Raw genomic sequence first — 21,559 nt, forward strand, 5'->3', positions numbered from 1 at the left:
CAGTAATCAAGCACCCCTAGACAGTGAGATGCAACGGGACTCAGTAATCGAGCACCCCGAGAGAGTGAGATCCTAGGGAGCTCACAGTAATCAAGCACACCGAGAAAGTGAGTGGCAAGGAGACTCACAGTAGTAAAGCACTCCAGGATAGTGACAGGCAAGGGGACTCACAGTAATCAAGCACCCCGAGATAGTGAGAGGCAAGGGGAGTCACCAAAATCAAGCACCCTGAATGGAACACATTACTACTACGTCCATTTCGTTGTTCCTGGGCAGCGCTAAATGCAGTCTAACCATGTATTGCGGGAGAGGAGACAATGTCACATGATAGCATTTTCCCAAATATCAAATAATGTACTTCGATTTTCCTAATCGGATGTGAACTTGTGAGGCATTACAGTTTTGCAACAATTGTCACACCGTTTTCATGTGTGCCGATTACAGCGCCAACTATAACGAAATTAAAGAAATGTTTCTTACAAAAGTCACATATTTTTCCACGGAGAGACCAAATCTGGAATAAATAATAGGAGTTCCTATTTAAGATTTCTAAGTCACCCCCCCCCCCCCCCCTACTTCCCTTGGGGTGGTGCAGGAGGGTCGATCGTAACGTTAAACGATGTCCCTCTTCGAGGTGAACAGGTTTTATGAACCTTTTTCTAATCCGATGTGTATTTTTCCAAGTATTCTGACGAACAGTTTTGAATTCATCACCCTGTCTATTGCCATACCTTGACTCCGTGTTGACCGCACCCACTTCAACCCCATGACTGCTGTTTCCCATGCCCATTCGAGCTAATATAGTACTACTTTCGAAAGCCTTGTAAGTTCACTTTTACAGCTTACTAGAGGAAACTGTGAAATCACTTCTTTTAGTTATGGACCACGATGACGATTCATTAATTAACAGATTCAGTGGTCATGAACCAGATCCTGGTGGGTTCTAATGCCTGCTGGTAACGTCGGATACTATTCCAATGGCGAAGGTGTGTTAACAATTGCAATAAAACTCCTGTTCACATGGTTTCAAGTAACCAAATCTGATTTGCATGAATAGCAACATTTGTTATTCGTGGATTTTAATTTTATTAAGCCCTTTTGGTCCACATTTCATAAGTAAATAAACCACCCCGTTGTTCACCTCCAGTATCTCCTGAAAACTAGAACATTTCATTTATTAGTATGCGATGCACTGATCAGCTAGAACATTACGACGACCACGACCTACCTAATAGCCGGTACGTCCAAGTTTGGCACGGACAACAGCAATGACGCGTAATGGCATGGAAGCAGTGAAGCCTGGGTAGGTCACCGGAGCGAGCTGGAACTACATCCGCGCACGAAAGTCACCTAATTCTACACTACTGGAAATTAAAATTGCTGCACCAAGACGAAATGCAGATGATAAACCGGTATTCATTGGACAAATATATTATACTAGAACTGACATGTGATTACATTTTCACGCAATTTGGGTGCATACATCCCGAGAAATCAGTACCCAGAACAGCCACCTTAGGGCGTAATAAAGGCTTGAGTCAAACAGAGCTTGGATGGCGTGTACAGGTTCAGCCGCCCATGCAGCTTCAACACGATACCACAGTTCATAAAGAGTAGTGACTGGCGTATTGTGACGAGCCAGTTGGGTGGCCACCATTGACCAGACGTTTTCAATTGGTATGAGACCTGGCGAATGTGCTGTCCAGGGCACCAGTCGAACATTTTCTGTATCCAGATAGGCCCGTACAGGACCTGCAACATGCGGTCGTGCATTATCCTGCTGAAATGTAGGGTTTCGCAGGGATCGAATGAAGGGTAGAGCCACGGGTCGTAACACATCTGAAATGTAACGCCCACTGTTCAAAGTGCCGTCAGTGTGAACAAGAGGTGACCGAGACGTGTAACCAATGGCACCCCATACCATCACGCCAGTATGGCGATGACGAATACACGCCTCCAATGTGCGTTCACTGCGATGTCGCCAAACACGGACGCGACCATCATAGTGCTGTAAACAGAACCTGGATTCATCGGAAAAATGACGTTTTGCCATTCGTGCACCCAGGTTCGTCGTTGAGTACACAATCGCAGGCACTCCTGTCTGTGATGCAGCGTCAAGGGTAGCCGCCGCCATGGTCTACGAGATGATAACCCATGCAGGTGCAAACGTCGTCGAACTGTTCGTGCAAGTGGGTGTTGTCTTGCAAACGTCCCCATCTGTTGACTCAGGGATCGAGACGTGGCTACACGATCGATTACAGCCATGCGGATAAGATGCCTGTCATCTCGACTGCTAGTGATTCAAAGCCGTTGGGATCCAGGACGGCGTTTCGTATTACCCTCCTGAACCCACCGACTCCATATTCTGCTAACAGTCATTGGATCTCGATCAACGCGAACAGCGATATCGCGATACGATAAAGCGCAATCGCGATAGGCTACAATACGACCTTTATCAAAGTCGGAAACGTGATGGTATGCATTTCTCCTCCTTACACGAGGCATCAAAACAACGCTTCACCAGGCAACGCCGGTCAACTGCTCTTTGTGTATGAGAAATCGGTTGGAAACTTAGCTCATGTCAGCACGTTGTAGGTGTCGCCATCGGCTACAACCTTGTGTGAATGCTCTGAAAAGCTAATCATTTGTATATCACAGCATCTTCTTCCTGTCGGTTAAATTTTGCGTCTGTAGCACGTCTACTAGAAGAGGTCAGTGAATATGTCTACCTTGGCCAGATTATAAATATGAAGGGAGACATAAGGCCAAAAAATCTTTCGACGCATCAAGCTTGGCTGGCAAGCATTTGGGAAGAATTGAAAAGTATTCTGATCAAAAATGCCAGTAAATCTGAAGAAAGCAGTATTTGATCAATGCATTCTTCCTGTGATGACGTATGGCTGCGAGACATGGACACTGAACTCATTTACAAAAGGCAAACTTACCACAGCACAGAGAGCCATGAAGAGATCAATGCTGGGCTATACTAGAAAGGACAGGAAAAGGGCAGATGACATCGGGTCTGTGACGAAGGTTAATGACATCTTAGAGAGAGTAGGTTCCTTGAAATGGCAGTGGGCTGGCCACTTCGCAAGAAGAAAAGACAACAGATGGACGAAGCTAGTACTGGAGTGGAGTCCGAGAGAGCACCGGAGGCCTAGAGGAAGACCACCAGACAGATGGGACAGACATCAAGAAGATCGCTGGTAACACCTGGCAGAGAACTGCCCAAGACCGTCCCACTTGGAGAAGACTTCTGAAAGCCTACCTGAATCCACGACTCGAAGAGGCCACATCATCTAATGATTGAATTGGCTGATGATGATGATGATGAGCTCGTCATCTTGGTGGTGTAGCAATTTCAATGGCCAGTAATGCAGTAAATTCTAAGCAGGGGAGTAGTGAGCTCTGGGGCCACGTTCAATTGCATCTCAGATGTCGGGCCAGCACATCAACTGGAACTCGCCACTGTGCTCCTCGAACCTCTCCGTCACATTACAGGACCTCTGACGTTAACCTTTACCTTCTTGAGAAATGCCACTGACATGGTGATACAAGATCGGTATGAAGGGGTGTACGTTGTCCTGCAACAAGTGTAACATAGTCATTGTCCGACATTGTGCCTAGCATGTGCTCCACTGGACCAATGCGTGCCCATGTGAATGTTTCCCTGAGTATAATGGAGCCACCGACAGCTTATCTCTGTCGCTCATAGTGTTAAGGAGCTGTTCCCCTGGAAGAGAACGGATTCGCACCCTACCATAGGCATGATGAAGAAGTTATCGGGATTCATCAGGCAATCCAACGCTCTGCCATTGCGCCAGCGTCCCGTGCCAATGCTCCTGTGCCCGTTTCATTCATAGTTGCCGATGTTGTGGTGTTAACATTGGCACATGCATGGGTCGTCAGCTGTGGAGACCCATCGTTAGGAGTTTTCGGTGCACTTTGTGTTCAGACACACGTATGCTCTGCTCAGCATTATAGTCTGATGTTGATTCCACAACAGTTCACCTCTTGTCCTGTTTTACCAGTCTGCCCAGCCTACGACGTTCAACATGTGTAATGGCCGTCCAAACCCATGCGTCTGGACATGGTTTCACCTTGGTTTCGCCATGTGCTAAAGACATTCACTGCATGACACACTGAACGCCCGACAATTCGCACAGTTTCCGATATGCTCAAGCCGAATGTCTGGGCCATCACAGTCTGCCCTCGGTCAAACGCTGATAGATTGCGCAGCTTCCCTATTCTACACATGGACAGCACACTCACTGATACTACATGCACCGTGCCTGTGTCTGACTTACAGCTATTCCCCACCAGGAGAGGCTGCTACCACCTGGACGCGCTTATATCGATAATAGATCGGTGGTCATAATATTCTGGCTGATCACTGTGTATTCAAATTGGTAATCATTCATTAGTTACTTACATCGACTGCCAGAAGGTCTGGCTATTTCTAATTACTAAGCTAGCACTACTTGTTATTTTACACTATTTTGTCCAAGAGTAAAATAATAAGTTATAAATCATCAAATGGTCTCATCTGGTGCGATGTTTTTCCAATTTACTCCAATATATCATCTCGATTATATGCATTGTGTTCATGATGGAATCCAAGAGCGTGCAGGAATTCATGATATATAGTCCCCCTCCGGAGACATTGTGGAGACTGTAGATTAAGAACTTGTTCTCCACCGATTCTCCCAATGAACGAATGGCACCCGATCCTCTTGCCTATTGTATAAATATAATCTCCTTTGCCTGCCGTGGCATTCCGAATCTGCACACACGAGAGTCTCTGTTCGTCATCCGCTGCGCAGAAAGAACATTTCCATGAGTTATAAACTTTGCTGGTTTGTGTGGTGAAATAGTACATATTTCATTAAACTATGACAAAGTTTAATTTTCAGAAGCATTCTATGTATGGTAACAATATAGTAACTGTGACTTGAAAAACAGACATCTTCTTGACAGAGACTGAATTCTAAGGTTTTCGAACATACGTACTGCATGGTAAATTACCTACGGACTTTCATTACTGTTCAGTCTAAATGTGTCATCCATGTAACTAATAGCGTTTAGTTCCTCCTCTGAGTGCTACTACTGCGTTCAATTTACAGAAATGCCATCCATTGCAGTATGATCATCTGGCCACGCCGTGCAATCTGCGGCGTTCAGCTAGGGTCCAACAAAGCCACCTCATATTGTTCTGGTTAATAATATTAACGTCTGAAACATGTGTCTAAACAGTTACATTTATTATGTGATATCATTTGCAAACAGTCTCACTGCCTCTACCGAATACGCTTATCGTCCCAACGCACTCAGTCGTCCTCATCGTCCAAGTACCACCTAACCCCAGTTGACTCATTATGCCATGAAATCTGCTACCAGTGCCCCACAAATGACTGTGTACGTCGCGCCACTTTAAGCACTGCCACAAATTCATTACGGTGGTCAGCTGGGACTGGCCAACAACATGACCTTGAGAATTTTGGTGCATCGCCTCTTGGCAGCCTCTTCTGTGAATGACATTTGCACGTGAACTGCGTGGGAATATATAGCATGCTCCAGCGTTCCCTGTCAGTAAACATCATAGGCACAGCAATGTGGTGATTTTATACAGTGTATTGCTGTAGTTTACAGTCTCCAGTACTGCTAGCAGTCGACCTGGGAACATGTCGCTCACGTAAAGATTTGTGACAAACTTGTGTGTCGCTGGAATCATGCCTTGTTACAGCTCACTCTGGTACTTGCCACGGGCCCTACATACGAACCTTGAAAGGCAGCGGATGTATTGCCCAACGAGACACAGACAGTGACAACTCATGTGTCTGGTGAATGTTTGCTGATAGTTTTGCAAGTGGTGCAGTTTCCCACATCTTGTCCATAACGTAGTGCTGTGAATTTTTTGCTGAGGTCAATGAAACTTCTTAGACCAAGATGTTTTTCTAACATTTTCTTTAGTATTACACAACACAAAACATTTACGTTTCGTTTCTGACGCTAGCACTTCGGAATTTATCTTGTCAATGGTCCTTGTTTGAGTATCATACCTCTATGATTGTGAGCTACAATTTTATGAAGCCATAGGTTACTTAGAACTCCAGTGCGCCTTATTAATCTCTGCCTTCTTGTAAGTTTAATATGCTGCCTTCCTCTGGATGCTGAAACGCTTCAGTGCACCGGTTGCAAAGAAATGTAGAGTCTCCTGTGGGATCAGAATCAAAATACACTGATGAGCAAAAACGTTTTGACAACCTGCTTAATACCTTGTTTGTTTATGTTTTGAACGAAATACATCACTCGTTCTGCTTATCGAGGTTCCGACACTTTGTTGGCAGGGGTTAAAGGATATGTGGAAGCATGCGGCATTACAAGTCTACGCTCAGGTCATGTAATTCGCGTAAGTAACGGGCCCTGAATTGCGTACGTGGTGATGGCGCCCGATAGCGACCCAGATGGGTTCCATAGGATTTTCAGCAGACGAATCTGGTCACCGAGACATCAACGCGGATTCACTATAGTGCTTCTCTAACCACTTAGTGCTATTCTGGTTTCGAGACTTGGACAATTATACTGCTGAAAGAAGACATCGCCTTTGGGGAAGGCATCAACCTTGAAGGGAGGCGGGTGTTTCGCAGTTGTCAGCGTGTCTTCGATTACTACCATAGGTTCCATGCAAGCTCAGGAAAATGTCTCTCATAGCATAATACTGCTCCAAACAGCTTCCATCTGTGGCGAGCTACACTTTTCGAGCCGCCATTCCTCTCGATGATGGCGTTTGTGGAGAGGACTGTCGACCTATTGTAGGAAAAATGTGATTCTCCCGAAAAGCCCACACATTGTCATTGATTGTCGGCAGAATCCCGAAGGTCCTGCACCCACTACAATTTTTACTGACGATGTCGTTGAGTCTGCACGTGAATACGTGTGGCTGTCTGGCTGTTGAGCTCCATGTCCAATAATGTATAATGAACGGTGTGCTCCGAACACTTGTGCGTGCACCATCATTGTGCTCTTTCGGCAGAGATGCAACAGATCACCATCAACTTTACAGAGAAGACAACCCTCCCAACCCAACGTACAGTGAAGAGTCGTCTAACCACTTAGCGCCTAGTGGTAGTTTCACTGCCCTTCTACTTCTTTTCGTAGATGCTCACGATAGTAGCACGTGAACATACGTAATAATAGTGCGTCATTTGTGAAAGTCTCTTATCACTGGTTTCCCCATTTGCAGCCCATATCTTCGTTAGGGTGATCCCTCGTACGTGTCTGCTCCGATTTCATTTATTACGGCGTAACGTACCTTCATCGCCATCACGGCGTCCAACGTCGCGGTGGGCACTGGTCATGGTGTTTTGGCTCATCAGTGACAGTTTGTAGCTTTTCGATAAAGCAACATTATGACAGATTCGAAGGTGACGTTAGGTGCCCAGGGGACACGGGACTCAATTCTGTCATCATTTTATCGCGGCAGTTGACCGCTTAGGGGCGCAGCCCATGTGACGCTAATATTGTGTGAGTAAGAGTTTATTATAACGGGACTGGTACGAAGGGCGCCACGAATTCATCTCCTGAGACAAACTCTTCATTTCAGGACAGCACTTACTCTAAAGCCTTCTATTATTTGTTGCATAGGTTCCAATCTATCTCTTCGCCCAACCGGTTTTACCCAGAACCGCTCCCTCTAGTACCACAAAAGTTATTTCCAGATGTCTTAACACATGTCTAGTGTCACTGTTTTCCATGTTCCTTCCTTCACTAATGCTGCGGAGAACCTCCACATTACTTATCCGTCCACCTAATTTTCAACATTTTTCTATAGCACCACATCTAAAACGCTTTGATTCTCTTCTTTTCCTTCACTTCAGCTACTTTGCTATCGTAAATTCTGCTGTTAAGTTTATCGCTAATTTTAGTTACGCTAACGGTCATTACTTTCGTCTTTCCTCAGTTTAGTCTCACTCCATGCTCCGCACTCATTTGACTGTTCGTTCCATTGAACAGGTCTTGAAATTCTCTTTCATTTTCACTGAGGATATTAATGACATCTAATCCACGGTTCCTGAAGAGAGGCAGCAGATTCTTTGCAGGGGCAACTGTCCGGATTATTGGCATATCTGGCTTTGTATCGTAAGCCAATAAGCCCTTACTGTGCTGGTACCGCAAACAGGTGAAAGTGAGGGAAAACAAAAAATATTCCGGAGGTGAAGTAACCTCCATTCGGATTTCGTGGCGGGAATTACTCAGGAAGAAGTGATCGTCAGAAAAACAAAACTGACTTGGCTGTAACTCAGTAGTAAGGAAAGAAAGAGAAGGAAAAGTTGTAGGAAACGTGTACTCGTCCAAGGGAAAGAGAGCAAACCGTCTGATTGAATTTTGCACAGAGAATAATTTAATCAGAAAGAGGAAAGTATTTGTCTTGAATATTCCTGGCAGATTAAAACTGTGTGCTCGACCGAGACTCGAACTCGGGACCTTTGCCCTTCGCGGGCAAGTGCTCTACCATCTGATCTACCGAAGCACGACTCACGACCGGTCATCACAGGTTTACTTCTGCCAGTATCTCGTCTCCTACCTTCCAAGCTTTACAGAAGCTCTCCTGCGAACCTGGCAGAAGTAAAGCTGTGAGGACCGGGCGTCAGTCGTGCTTCGGTAGCTCAGATGGTAGAGCACTTGCCCGCGAAAGGCCAAGGTCCCGAGTTCGAGTCTCGGTTGGGCACACAGTTTTAATCTGCCAGGAAGTTTCATATCAGCGCACACTCCGCTGCAGTGTGAAAATCTCATTCTGGAGTATTTGTCTTGTCTGTGCTCTGATGGAAGCATTTTCCCTCTAATACCTCCTTTTTCCTGCCAAAGCAGGGTGAGTTGCACGTATCAAACGAAATCTGACATTAGTAAAGTTTTGACAGTTTATTTATATACTCAAAATATTTATATACTTCGACACTTACAAACAACAAGTAGGTTAACACTATATCGTTTGCTATGCAGTTTTTCTGGATACTTTGGTCATAGATCTCAGCTCATCAAAATGCCTGACTTATGAGTTATATCCTAAACGGGTACAAAAGTTATTAGATAGATTTTACTGAATTTGCAGTCTTTCAAATTTTACACAATTTTTGGTACTCATTTTAAGTTATTTTCAGGCCTGTTAAGACCCTTTTAGTCCATGTTTTTTCAGTGCAGTTCCCCTTTGGGAGTGTTTGTACAGGTGTGAAATACCTATCGTCTTGTAAAGTTTTATTGGTGGAAAATGCTGACGAAATGCATATATTGTTGACCTCAGAGCCACATTCCATATGTTCGATGTGTCAGTTAAACTATATTTATGAAAAAGACCTGATATTATATGCATATTTCAGGGGCCAACGGCTATCCACAACACTTGACCCCTTATCTCTGTGATCAGTATAACTGGAAACGTGAGCCCCTGAAAAATCGCATTTTCATGCGCTGCTTTTTGGAACATTTTGGTACCGTTACTAGATGCCAACTCAGTGCCCTAGAAGCCACTATTCAACGCAGTGGGTTCATATGAAATAAAGGACATGTCGTACAGTAAGTAGCCTATAGTTATTGCTATTTTGTTTTCAAAATCCAAAATGATCAGTAATAACTTAATTGGCTTACAGAAGTCCAATGTTTCAATGTGATATTGAACTACTCCTCCTGGCCAAATGCGTTCTGGATTCGTAACCAGCAGTATCAGTTCCTTTTCATGTAACACCATTATATCACCTTCTGGTAGATCACCTAATTCCCAAGGCCTAACTGGACTACACGGCTTCCATGAAGAAACGGACTCTGCTGAAAGAAAAGAGAAAATATACAGCTTTTTAATTTAGATCTCCAGGATTAGTTCATGGCAAACTTCTATGTTGACAAATATCTCTAAAATAACAGTATGAGGTTGTTACAGTAAGACTCCTTCTTCATCGACACGTGGTGTTACTTGTCTACCTCTGAAAGACAGAGTTGTCTTCACCGTCAATACTGAAGTCTATTACAGATTTATGACATAGTGCTCGTTCTCTCAATGGAAGATACAAATATATGATTTTTAATCTGTTCGGAGCTGTTTTTTTCGAAGTTGACAAAAGGACATATTTTACGTGCGATAGAACGACAACCGCAGGCAAATTTTTAGTAATTGATAAATAAATTACATCCAGCACTTGAATGCTATGCAATAACAACATAGTTCAAATTAGATCTGCATGGTAGAGCGAGATACTTTTTATACAGTTCTGCATGAACACCTACAAATAGAAGCTGCAATAATATTTTGCTAAACATATCACTATACAGTGTTAAACCAAAGAAAACTGGCCCAATAGTATCGAAACAAAAATATAATATCAACGAATGAAAATTGTATGACATTTATTTTTTAATTGCAATGTCATAGCACATGCTGAATCAGGAGGAAAGGTATATGCATTCAGGGGCAACATACTGACAAATAAATCGCAACACAAAAAAGTAATGAAATTTCGGGAGTAATGTTACACAAGTAGTTACTTGTTCTTGTTGTCTTCAGTGCTGAGACTAGTTTGATGCAGCTCTCCATGCTACTCTATCCTGTGCAAGCTTCTTCATCTCCCAGTACTTACTGCAACCTACATCCTTCTGAATCTGCTTAGTATATTCATCTCTTGGCCTCAGTCTACTATTTTTACCCTCCACGCTGCCCACCAATGCTAAATTTGCGATCCCTTGATGCCTCAGAACATGTCCTACCAACCGGTCCCTTCTTCTTGTCAAATTGTGCCACCAACTCCTTTTCTCCCCAATTATAATCATTACCTCGTCATTAGTTATGTGATCTACCCATCTAATCTTCAGCATTCTTCTGTAGCAGCACATTTCAAAAGCTTCTATTCTGTTCTTGTCCACACTATTTATCGTCCATGTTTCACTTCCATACATGTCTACACTCTATGCAAATACTTTCAGAAACGACTTCCTGACACTTAAATCTATACTCGATGTTAATAAATTTCTCTTCTTCAGAAACTCTTTCCTTGCCATTGCCAATCACAAGTTATGTAAGTGTTAGATAAACTACAGAAAATGTGTAATGCTGGTATATTAATAACCGAAGTAACCGCTAAAATGTTGAATGGAAGGATGCAAACGTGCACGCATTGTGTTGTACAGGGGCTGGATGTCAGTTTGTGGGATGAAGTTCCATGCTTGTTGTACACGGCGGGTCAATACAGGGATCGTTAATGCTGTTTGTGGATAATGCTGGAATTTTCGTCCGAATATGTCCAATATATGCTCGATTTCACGCAGATCTGGTGATCGAACAGGCTAAGGCAACATGGCGACACTCTGTAGAGCATGTTAGGATGCAACATTTACATGCGGGAGAGCATTATCTTGTTGGGAAATGCTCCCTGGAATGCTGTTCATGAATTACAGCACAACAGATCGTATCAGCAGACTGACATACAAATTTGCAGTTAGGCTGCGTGAAATAACTGCGAGAGTGCTTCTGCTGTCAAACGAAATCGCATCCTAGACCATAGCTCCAGCCAGGTGTAGCTCAAGTGTGTTTAGCCTGTAGACAGGTAAGTTGCAAGTCCTCAACTGACCTGCCTCTGACCTACACGTAACTATCACTGGCACCCAGGCCAGAAAAGCTTTCATCAGAAAATACGTTAGACCTCCATCCTGGCATTCAATGAACTCTCGCTTGACACCACTGAAGTCGCTAACGGGCTGGTATGGCGTCACTGGAATGCACGCTACAGGGCGTGTGGATCGGAGCAGTCCTTGAAGTAATGGAATTGTAATAACTCTTTGTGTCACTGTGATACCAACTGCTGCGCAGATTGCTGCTGCAGATGCAGTACGATGCACCAGAGCGATATATCGAACACGATGGCCATGGGGCAGTCCGGAGCCGAGTCTTCTTGCGACCGTATATTCCCATGACCACTGAAGCCAGGAATCATTTAGAGTGACTACATTTCTGACAATGATTTATGGAACATCGCAGAAGGAATATCCACCTTCTCGTAGCCTTATTACACGACCTCGTTCAATCTCTGTGAGGTGCTGAGAAAGGCGTCTTTGTCGCCTTAGAGGCATTCTTGACTAACATCAACTCGCCACTTTCAATCGCAAACGTAACTAACGCTCACAACCGTTGCAGTATGTATTTAAATCAAACATGTCTTTCATCGACATAGTGGCACTGCCAGCAACATTCTTATGCGATTGGCGCAAAATCTAAATAGACAGCATCTATCAGATACGGAAAAACGCCTATGAACTTTCATTTATGTCGCACAGCTCCTTCTTAGTGTTGCGACTTTTTTCCGTTAGTATATCTGAACAAAAAATGAATGATCATATATCTTGCTCTTAACAGTTTCTGAGAAGCTATTGAAGACATTGGGGAAAGGGCAAAAACATCGTGATCGAACGTTTTGTTTAACTGTGAACATTCACTAAAAAAATTTTCAAAAATTCCACTGTCAACTGCAGTACATTTTGCAGCTCTTTCAGACAGTTTCTGTGTTGCTGATCTTAGCTGATTCATACAGTGCTTTACATGAGCCATAAACATTTAAAATACGACAGAAAAGTTTCTCCTTTGTGTCTACTCTGCGCTTGTAGACTTTAATCATAAAGGGTCAGAAAAAAACAAGAAGTAGATAATGTAGCTTTGGTTGCATGCGCATGATGCGACTGATGCGTGCGATTTTCAAACAGTTGTGTTTGGGATACGGTTAAGAAAATGCCATAAGTCCATTTGAAGTTTTTTGTTCACCAGTACTATCAACCCTCAAAGCATGTAACTTTTCTCTTGACGCAACCTATATAATACACTATGTGATTAAAAGTATCCGTACACACCAAAAATATACATTTTTCAAATTAGGTGCAGTGTGCTGCCACCTACTCCCAGGTACTCCATATCAGCGACCTCAGTAGTCATGAGACATCGTGAGAGACCAGAAAGGGGCGTACCGCGGAACTCACGGACTTCGAACGAGGTCAGGTGTTGTTGACTGACAGAGACCGCCGACTGTTGAAGAGGGTCGTAATGTGTTATAGGCAGACATCTATCCCGACTATCACCCAAGAATTCCGAACTGCATCAGGATCCACTGCAAATACTATTATAAATAGGCGGGAGGTGAGAAAACTTTCATTTCATGGTCGAGCGGCTGCTCATGAACCACACATCACGCCGGTAAATGCCAAACGACGCCTCACTTAGTGCAAGAGGGTAAACATTGGAGGATTGAACAGTGGAAAAAAAGTTGTGTGGTATGACGAATCACGGTACACAATGTGGCGATCCGATGGCTGAGTGTGGGTATGGCGAAAGCCCTGTGAACATCATTTGCCGTAGTGTGTAGTGCCAACAGTAAAATTCGGGGACGGTGTTGTAATGGTGTGGTCGTGTTTTTCATGGAGGGGGCTTGCACACCTTGTTGTTTCGCGTGGCACTATCATAACACGGACCTACATTGATGTCTCAAGTACCTTCTTGTTTTCCGCTGTTGAAGAGCAAGTCGGGGATGGTGAGTGCACCTTTCAACACTATCTAGCACTTGTTCGTATTCTGCTGAAGCTGTCCGCTGCTGCGCCTTCTTTGACAAATTCGTTGGCAGAATGAGGGTGACTACTAATGTTGGAAGTCTTCGGCGGCCAATGTCGATCATTAATCAAAATTTTTAAGCGATGGCAGTTGTCGAACGCGGGACCGAACACGTTTTCATTACTCACCAAAGACGCTACCACCGTTTTCTATATCAGTGTGACTTGCTTCTATCATGAAACTTCATTATGCCATAGTCAATATAAGCTGCCTATGGGAGAACAAATTGATTAAGATAACAAAACAATAATAAAAGGAGAAAGAAGAAAAGCCAGGTAACATAGCCGGAAAAGCACAACGATGCTCTCATGAGATAGATAAACAATTTCTTATTGTTTCTAATAGTTTATTTTTTTTAAATTTTTTATTTACTTTACACACACACACACACACATATCTACATCTGTATAAAAGTTTTTATATGGAATCTAAAAGCAGAAAGAAAAGGAATCAGGTTATATTCTAAACAGCAAACTAAGAAATATTTCAACATTATTTCAAGGATTGTATGCGCTCATGTGTATAGATAATACATCTACACACATTTTAAAACAGAACTGGGGCGATACTGAGTCAAAACACTAAACAAAACGAGCAGGTAAACTAGGAGAGAACAAACTGAAGCCACTCAGATGGGAAACATACATAACAAGGAAAATACCTATCATCAGAAAAATGAAATTAACCCACACCTTGCCGACGGAAAACAAGATTCAACTTGGTGGCGAAGAGGTCTCGATATCGAGGCATTTGCAAGCGTCCCCAATAGGCAGTGATCATTTTGTGCATGAAGTTCATGTGATCTTCCCCTTCGCCTTTTACAACATAATGAACGAAGTGTCCCATCAACCACATAACGCTATGGGTTTTCGACCGTTGAAAGAAAGAAGAATCTAGGTGCGATATGGTGTTCGTAGTGTATACAGTATCAGAAGATCGAGTTAGGAAGGCCAATTGCGTTCTAATCCAAGATCAATTTGCCATATGACCTCCAAAATTAGAGCGAAGTCGTATCGTATCCGTAGACGTGCAACGTCTACATAAATACGTGTCACTAAGCCCAATACGGAAATGTCGCTCGTTCGTTGGACTCAAGTTATTTACTACCTTGTACCAAGAGGACGCTACGCGCATCGGCAAAATTGGAAGACTGATATTGCACCAAACTGTCGCCCAGTTTGTTTGCGGCGATCCTCTTTCAACGAGGTTCAGGAAAGGGACTGCTTTCCAACGGGTCTGTAGGAATTTCATGGTGAGGACGGGTCTACTTAAAATGTCAGCCCCTAAACAGTTCAACGCAGGACAGAAGCCACGAATGTGTTTTAACATCAACATCAATAGCGGGTTCATGACTATCAGGACGGACACAGAGAAATGAACGAGACGTGAATGTGTGAGATTCTTAAGTGTGTCGCACATACACTCGTAGGATCTGCGTCTTCCTTTGTATGTCACCCAAGCCCAAACTCCAAAAGGAACGAGGTTTCGTGACCACTTCATACCGTAAACGAAATATATATCTTTCCCATAATAAACGACCGGTCAATTGTAGTTTCTTCGCCACCATCGACGGAAGCGGATAAACATGGGTCACGTAATAAGCTTTGTAGAGAACATATGTATCCAGTGTTGCGACTTTCATGAGCAGAGTAAGAGAACGCCTTTCATGTTCTAGTATCGCTTCCTTTTCCATAACAGACTTCCAGCTGAGAGTCGCCATTTTGAGTGGACAACGATCAATGACGATACCGAGAGACGCATGTCCAACCACAAATGAAGCCCATGGAAAAAACAGCGTAATCAAAGCCTTGCAAAGTAAGAAGCCTGAATTTACCTTCATTAAGTGGTGCACCTGAACTCGGACAATAATCATCGATTACAGCTTTCAGTCGAGTTATCTCCGCAGAATTGCAAGCAGAACCGTCACGTCATCCGCGTATGCACAAACAGCTATAGTCCTTTCAGAAATCGTCCAACCTTTCAGCTGGGGAGCTAGCATCCAAAGTGTGGGCTCCAGAGACAACAAAAACAAAGTTATGGACAGCGGGATTCCTTGAGATACTCCCCGACGAATATTTATCGGGAGCGTTTGTTGGCCATAAATAACCACCGAAGCCAAAATACCCATTAACAAATGGTTCAAATGGCTCTGAGCACTGTGGGACTTAACATCTGAGATCATCAGTCCCCTAGAACTTAAAACTACTTAAACCTTACTAACCTAGGGTCATCACACACATCCATGCCCGAGGCAGGATTCGAACCTGCGACCGCAGCAGTGGCGCGGTTCCGTACTGACGTGCCTAGAACCGCTTGGCCACCGCGGCCGGCCCCATTAACAGATTTGAGAGTACTCGCCACGTGTCAACAGTATAACAAACTGCCGAAGCAGATATCTTGATTAACACGATCAAATGCCTTATTAATGTCTAGGAAACCAAGGGCACAAGGGACGGACGTTACAGCAGCAACCGAAACCACGTCAAGACACTCGACTATAGACGTAAGAATCGTACGACCAGGTACGAAGCTTTGATGTTTGGCAACAATCACTTGCTACTGTTAACTGCCATCGCCAAAGTCTTATAATCTAAGTTTAACAAAGTAATTGGGCAAAAGCTATCAGGGGACGCCGTTTCGGGATTAAAACAATTTTTTCCACTTTGAACGAGAGCGACATTACTCTACCCTGTAACACTTCATTCAAAAGGGCCGTAAAGGTAGCATCCAAAAGGGGCCAAAAGCGCACGTAAAATTCCTTGGGAAGTCCATCCAGAGACGGAGACTTTTGAGAAGGACATCCCACTATAAGTTTGTAAACTTCCTCAGGCTGGAATTCAGCTAAGAGCGTGTCATTATGTTCAGGTGTGATTGTAGTATACAAGATGCTGACTAGTAGGTCGTAAGGGGTTGCACTGGTCTCATCGATGTCGTATATCTCTACGTAATATTGGTGTAAGACACGCGCTATATCGGCTTGCACCTATACCATACGTCCATTATTTGTCATGAAAGAACGAATACAAGTGCGTTGACGACGGGTCTGATGCCGAAGAAAATGATATAAGCAAGTCAGTTCTTCCGTCACCAATGATCGTGGCTTGGATCGCATTTTCCACCCTTCCATTTGTATTCTTTTCAAGGTCAACAATTTCGCCTTTACACGCCTGAAATTCGCAAAGGGGAGTGATCTGCAGCATTATAAAGTTCATGCTAAATGGAATAGTAATATTCGTAAGTTCTCCGAAAGTCTCGCGCTTTGGCAGCAGAGAAAACTATGATAGTTTGCCGAGCCTCGGTTTTGCAGCTGTGTCCACCACTCAAGGATGGAAGAGTACTTCCCAGTGGACCGTAGAGTACGCTCCCACAAATCTCACATCACGTCATCGAGAAGGCTTAGCTAGGAGAGTGACGTTGAACATCCACGGAGTGCCAAACAGTTTGACTGGTTGCCGTTCTAAATTGAGGGTTTTAGTCACAGCACAGTGATCTGTAAAGGAAGCTGGATTGAATTCAACATTACGAATGTCATGCAATGAACTAAAGTCGGGTATTTACATACCCAAACGTCTTGCAGGCGTAAGGAGCGGACCAATTCATGTAATTCGTGACAGAAATTAAAATTTGGAAATTGTTCTGCAGGACGCAATACACAGTTAAAATCACCAACCAACAGTATACCCAGAGGACTCTGTCGCAACAGATAAACAATATCCTCTTTGTAAAAACGCGAACGATCCACTGCACGACCAGTGCCAGAAGAAGCATATAAAAAGACCGAAGATAAGATTAATAAGCGGACATCCTATGCCCCTGCAAGAAACCCACATATCCACCTCAACAATAGGAATGCCTTCGCGAAAATATTCGGGTGCTACATTAAAGATCATAGGAAAACCAGGAACGGAGAAATGACTAAATTACATCTCATAAGAAGACTATGCTCGCACATGAATCATAAATGAACTGACGCAGCAAAACCAATCACAATTCTGATGCCACGCGATTAACATTTAAGGAAAAGAACGTGTAGGTTTGGGTCATTGATCACAGCTATACAGGGATGTACGTAATGTGTAGTCTTGCTTCCACTATCAACCGCAATGTCAGAATTTCCTCTCTGCTGAGTTTACCTCTCCTAAAGCCAAACTGGTCGTCATCTAACGCATCCTGAATTTTCTTATAACATATTTACTACAAATTATTGAAAAACTATGGAAATCGGAATAGAAACGCATTTAGAATTTCTTGACTGAGAGAAGGCGTTTGATAAAGTAAAAAGTTGCTTATTTGTGGGAAATACTCGGACTAAATAGTTTTCCAAACCCTCTATTAATATTTTAAGGAGTATATATGCAAATACGCAAATAGCTGTAACTGCAGGTCAGAAATTGTTGGATTAAATTTACCAAGTCATGATGTTGGAGAATGGTGCAAACTACCATACCTTTTATTTAATTTATTAATTGACGGTCTAATTATGTATTGGAAAGGTGAAATACAGTTAGAATTTAAAATGAAATCCAATTTAATATTAAATGCTCCGTTATACGCTGATGACCAGATAATTATACAGCAAACAAAAGCTAATGTACAAGGAGTAGACAGAGCCGAAACACAGTATACTTTTTTTTTTTTTTTGATCATCAGTCTACTGACTGGTTTGATGCGGCCCGCCACGAATTCCTTTCCTGTGCTAACCTCCTCATCTTAGAGTAGCACTTGCAACCTACGTCCTCAATTATTTGCTTGACATATTCCAATCTCTGTCTTCCTCTACAGTTTTTGCCCTCTGCAGCTCCCTCTAGTACCATGGAAGTCATTCCCTCATGTCTTAGCAGATGTCCTATCATCCTGTCCCTTCTCCTTATCAGTGTTTTCCACATATTCCTTTCCTCTCCGATTCTGCGTAGAACCTCCTCATTCCTTACCTTATCAGTCCACCTAATTTTCAACATTCGTCTATAGCACCACATCTCAAATGCTTAGATTCTCTTCCGTTCCGGTTTTCCCACAGTCCATGTTTCACTACCATACAATGCTGTACTCCAGACGTACATCCTCAGAAATGTCCTCTTCAAATTGAGGCCGGTATTTGATATTAGTAGACTTCTCTTGGCCTGAACTGCCTTTTTTGCCATAGCGAGTCTGCTTTTGATGTCCTCCTTGCTCCGTCCGTCATTAGTTATTTTACTGCCTAGGTAGCAGAATTCCTTAACTTCATTGACTTCGTGACCATCAATCCTGATGTTAAGTTTCTCGCTGTTCTCATTTCTATTACTTCTCATTACCTTCGTCTTTCTCCGATTTACTCTCAAACCATACTGTGTACTCATTAGACTGTTCATTCCGTTCAGCAGATCATTTAATTCTTCTTCACTTTCACTCAGGAAAGCAATGTCATCAGTGAATCGTATCATTGATATCCTTTCACCTTGTATTTTAATTCCACTCCTGAACCTTTCTTTTATTTCAATCATCGCTTCCTCGATGTACAGATTGAAGAGTAGGGGCGAAAGGCTCCAGCCTTGTCTTACACCCTTCTTAATACGAGCACTTCGTTCTTGATCGTCCACTCTTATTATTCCCTCATGGTTGTTGTACATATTGTATATGACCCTTCTCTCCCTATAGCTTACCCCTACTTTTTTCAGAATCTCAAACAGCTAGCACCATTTTATATTGTCGAACGCTTTTTCCAGGTCGACAAATCCTATGAAAGTGTCCTGATTTTTCTTTAGCTTTGCTTTCATTATTAGGCGTAACGTCAGAATTGCCTCTCTCGTCCCTTTCCTTTTCCTAAAGCCAAACTGATCGTCACCTAGCGCATTCTCAATTTTCTTTTCCATTCTTCTGTATATTATTGTTGTAAGCAGCTTCGATGCATGAGCTGTTAAGCTGATTGTACGATAATTCTTGCACTTGTCAGCTCTTGCCGTCTTCGGAATTGTGTGGATGATGCTTTTCCGAAAGTCAGATGGTATATCGCCAGACTCATATATTCTATACACCAACGTGAATAGTCGTTTTGTTGCCACTTCCCCCAATGATTTTAGAAATTCTGATGGAATGTTATCTATCCCTTCTGCCTTATTTGACCGTAAGTCCTCCAAAGCTCTTTTAAATTCCGATTTCAATACTGGATCCCCTATCTCTTCTAATTCGACTTTTGTTTCTTCTTCTATCACATCAGACAAATCTTCACCCTCATAGAGGCTTTCAATGTATTCTTTCCACCTATCTGCCCTCTCCTCTGCATTTAACAGTGGAATTCCCGTTGCGCTCTTAATGTTACCACCGTTGCTTTTAATGTCACCAAAGGTTGTTTTGACTTTCCTGTATGCTGAGTCTGTCCTTCCGACAATCATATCTTTTTCGATGTCTTCACATTTTTCCTGCAGCCATTTCGTCTTAGCTTCTCTGCACTTCCTATTTATTTCATTCCTCAGCGACTTGTATGTATTCCTGATTTTCCCGGAACATGTTTGTACTTCCTCCTTTCTACAATCAACTGAATTATTTCTTCTGTTATCCATGGTTTCTTCGCAGCTACCTTCTTTGTACCTATGTTTTCCTTCCCAACTTCTGTGATGGCCCGTTTAGAGATGTCCATTCCTCTTCAACTGTACTGCCTACTGCGCTATTCCTTATTGCTGTATCTATAGCGTTAGAGAACTTCAAACGTATCTCGTCATTCCTTAGTACTTCCGTATCCCACTTCTTTGCGTATTGATTCTTCCTGACTGAAGTCTTGAACTTCAGCCTACTCTTCATCACCACTATATTGTGATCTGAATCTATATCTGCTCCTGGGTACGCCTTACAATCCAGTATCTGATTTCGGAATCTCTGTCTGACCATGATGTAATCTAATAGAAATTTTCCCGTATCTCCCGGCCTTTTCCAAGTATACCTCCTCCTCTTGTGATTCTTGAACAGGGTATTCGCTATTACTAGCTGAAACTCGTTACAGAACTCAATTAGTCTTTCTCCTATCTCATTCCATGTCCCAAGCCCATATTCTCCTGTAACCTTTTCCTCTACTCCTTCCCCTACAACTGCATTACATTCGCCCATGACTATTAAGTTTCCGTCCCCCTTTACATACTGCATTACCCTTTCAATATCCTCATACACTTTCTCTATCTGTTCATCTTCAGGTTGCGACGTCGGCATGTATACCTGAACTATCGTTGTCGGTATTGGTCTGCTGTCGATTCTGAGTAGAACAACCCGGTCACTGAGCTGTTCACAGTAACACACCCTCTGCCCTACCTTCCTATTTATAACGAATCCTACACCTGTTATACCATTTTCTGCTGCTGTTGATATTACCCGATACTCATCTGACCAGAAATCCTTGTCTTCCTTCCACTTCACTTCACTCACCCCTACTATATCTAGATTGAGCCTCCGTATTTCCCTTTTCAGATTTTCTAGTTTCCCTACCACGTTCAAGCTTCTGACATTCCACGCCCCGACTCGTTGAACGTTATCCTTTCGTTGATTATTCAATCTTTTTCTCATGGTAACCTCCCCCTTGCCAGTCCCCTCCCAGAGATCCGAATGTGGGACTATTCCGGCATCTTTTGCCAATAGAGAGATGACCATGTCACTTCTTCAATTACAGGCCAGATGTCCTGTGGATACACGTTACGTGTCTTTAATGCAGTGGTTTCCATTGCCTTCTGCATGCTCATGTCGTTGATCATTGCCGATTCTTCCGCCTTTAGGGGCAATTTCCCACCCCTAGGACAAGAGAGTGCCCTGAACCTCTATCCGCTCCTCCGCCCTCTTTGACAAGGCCGTTGGCAGAATGAGGCTGAGTTCTTATGCCGGAAGTCTTCGGCCGCCAATGCTTCACCTAACATCCGAGAAACGCGACGTTTTCTTACAGTTGTCAGTGTTAACAGAGAAGCAGCTCTG

This window comes from Schistocerca serialis, chromosome 1 (genome assembly GCF_023864345.2).
Source record: "Schistocerca serialis cubense isolate TAMUIC-IGC-003099 chromosome 1, iqSchSeri2.2, whole genome shotgun sequence".
Taxonomy (NCBI): domain Eukaryota; kingdom Metazoa; phylum Arthropoda; class Insecta; order Orthoptera; family Acrididae; genus Schistocerca; species Schistocerca serialis.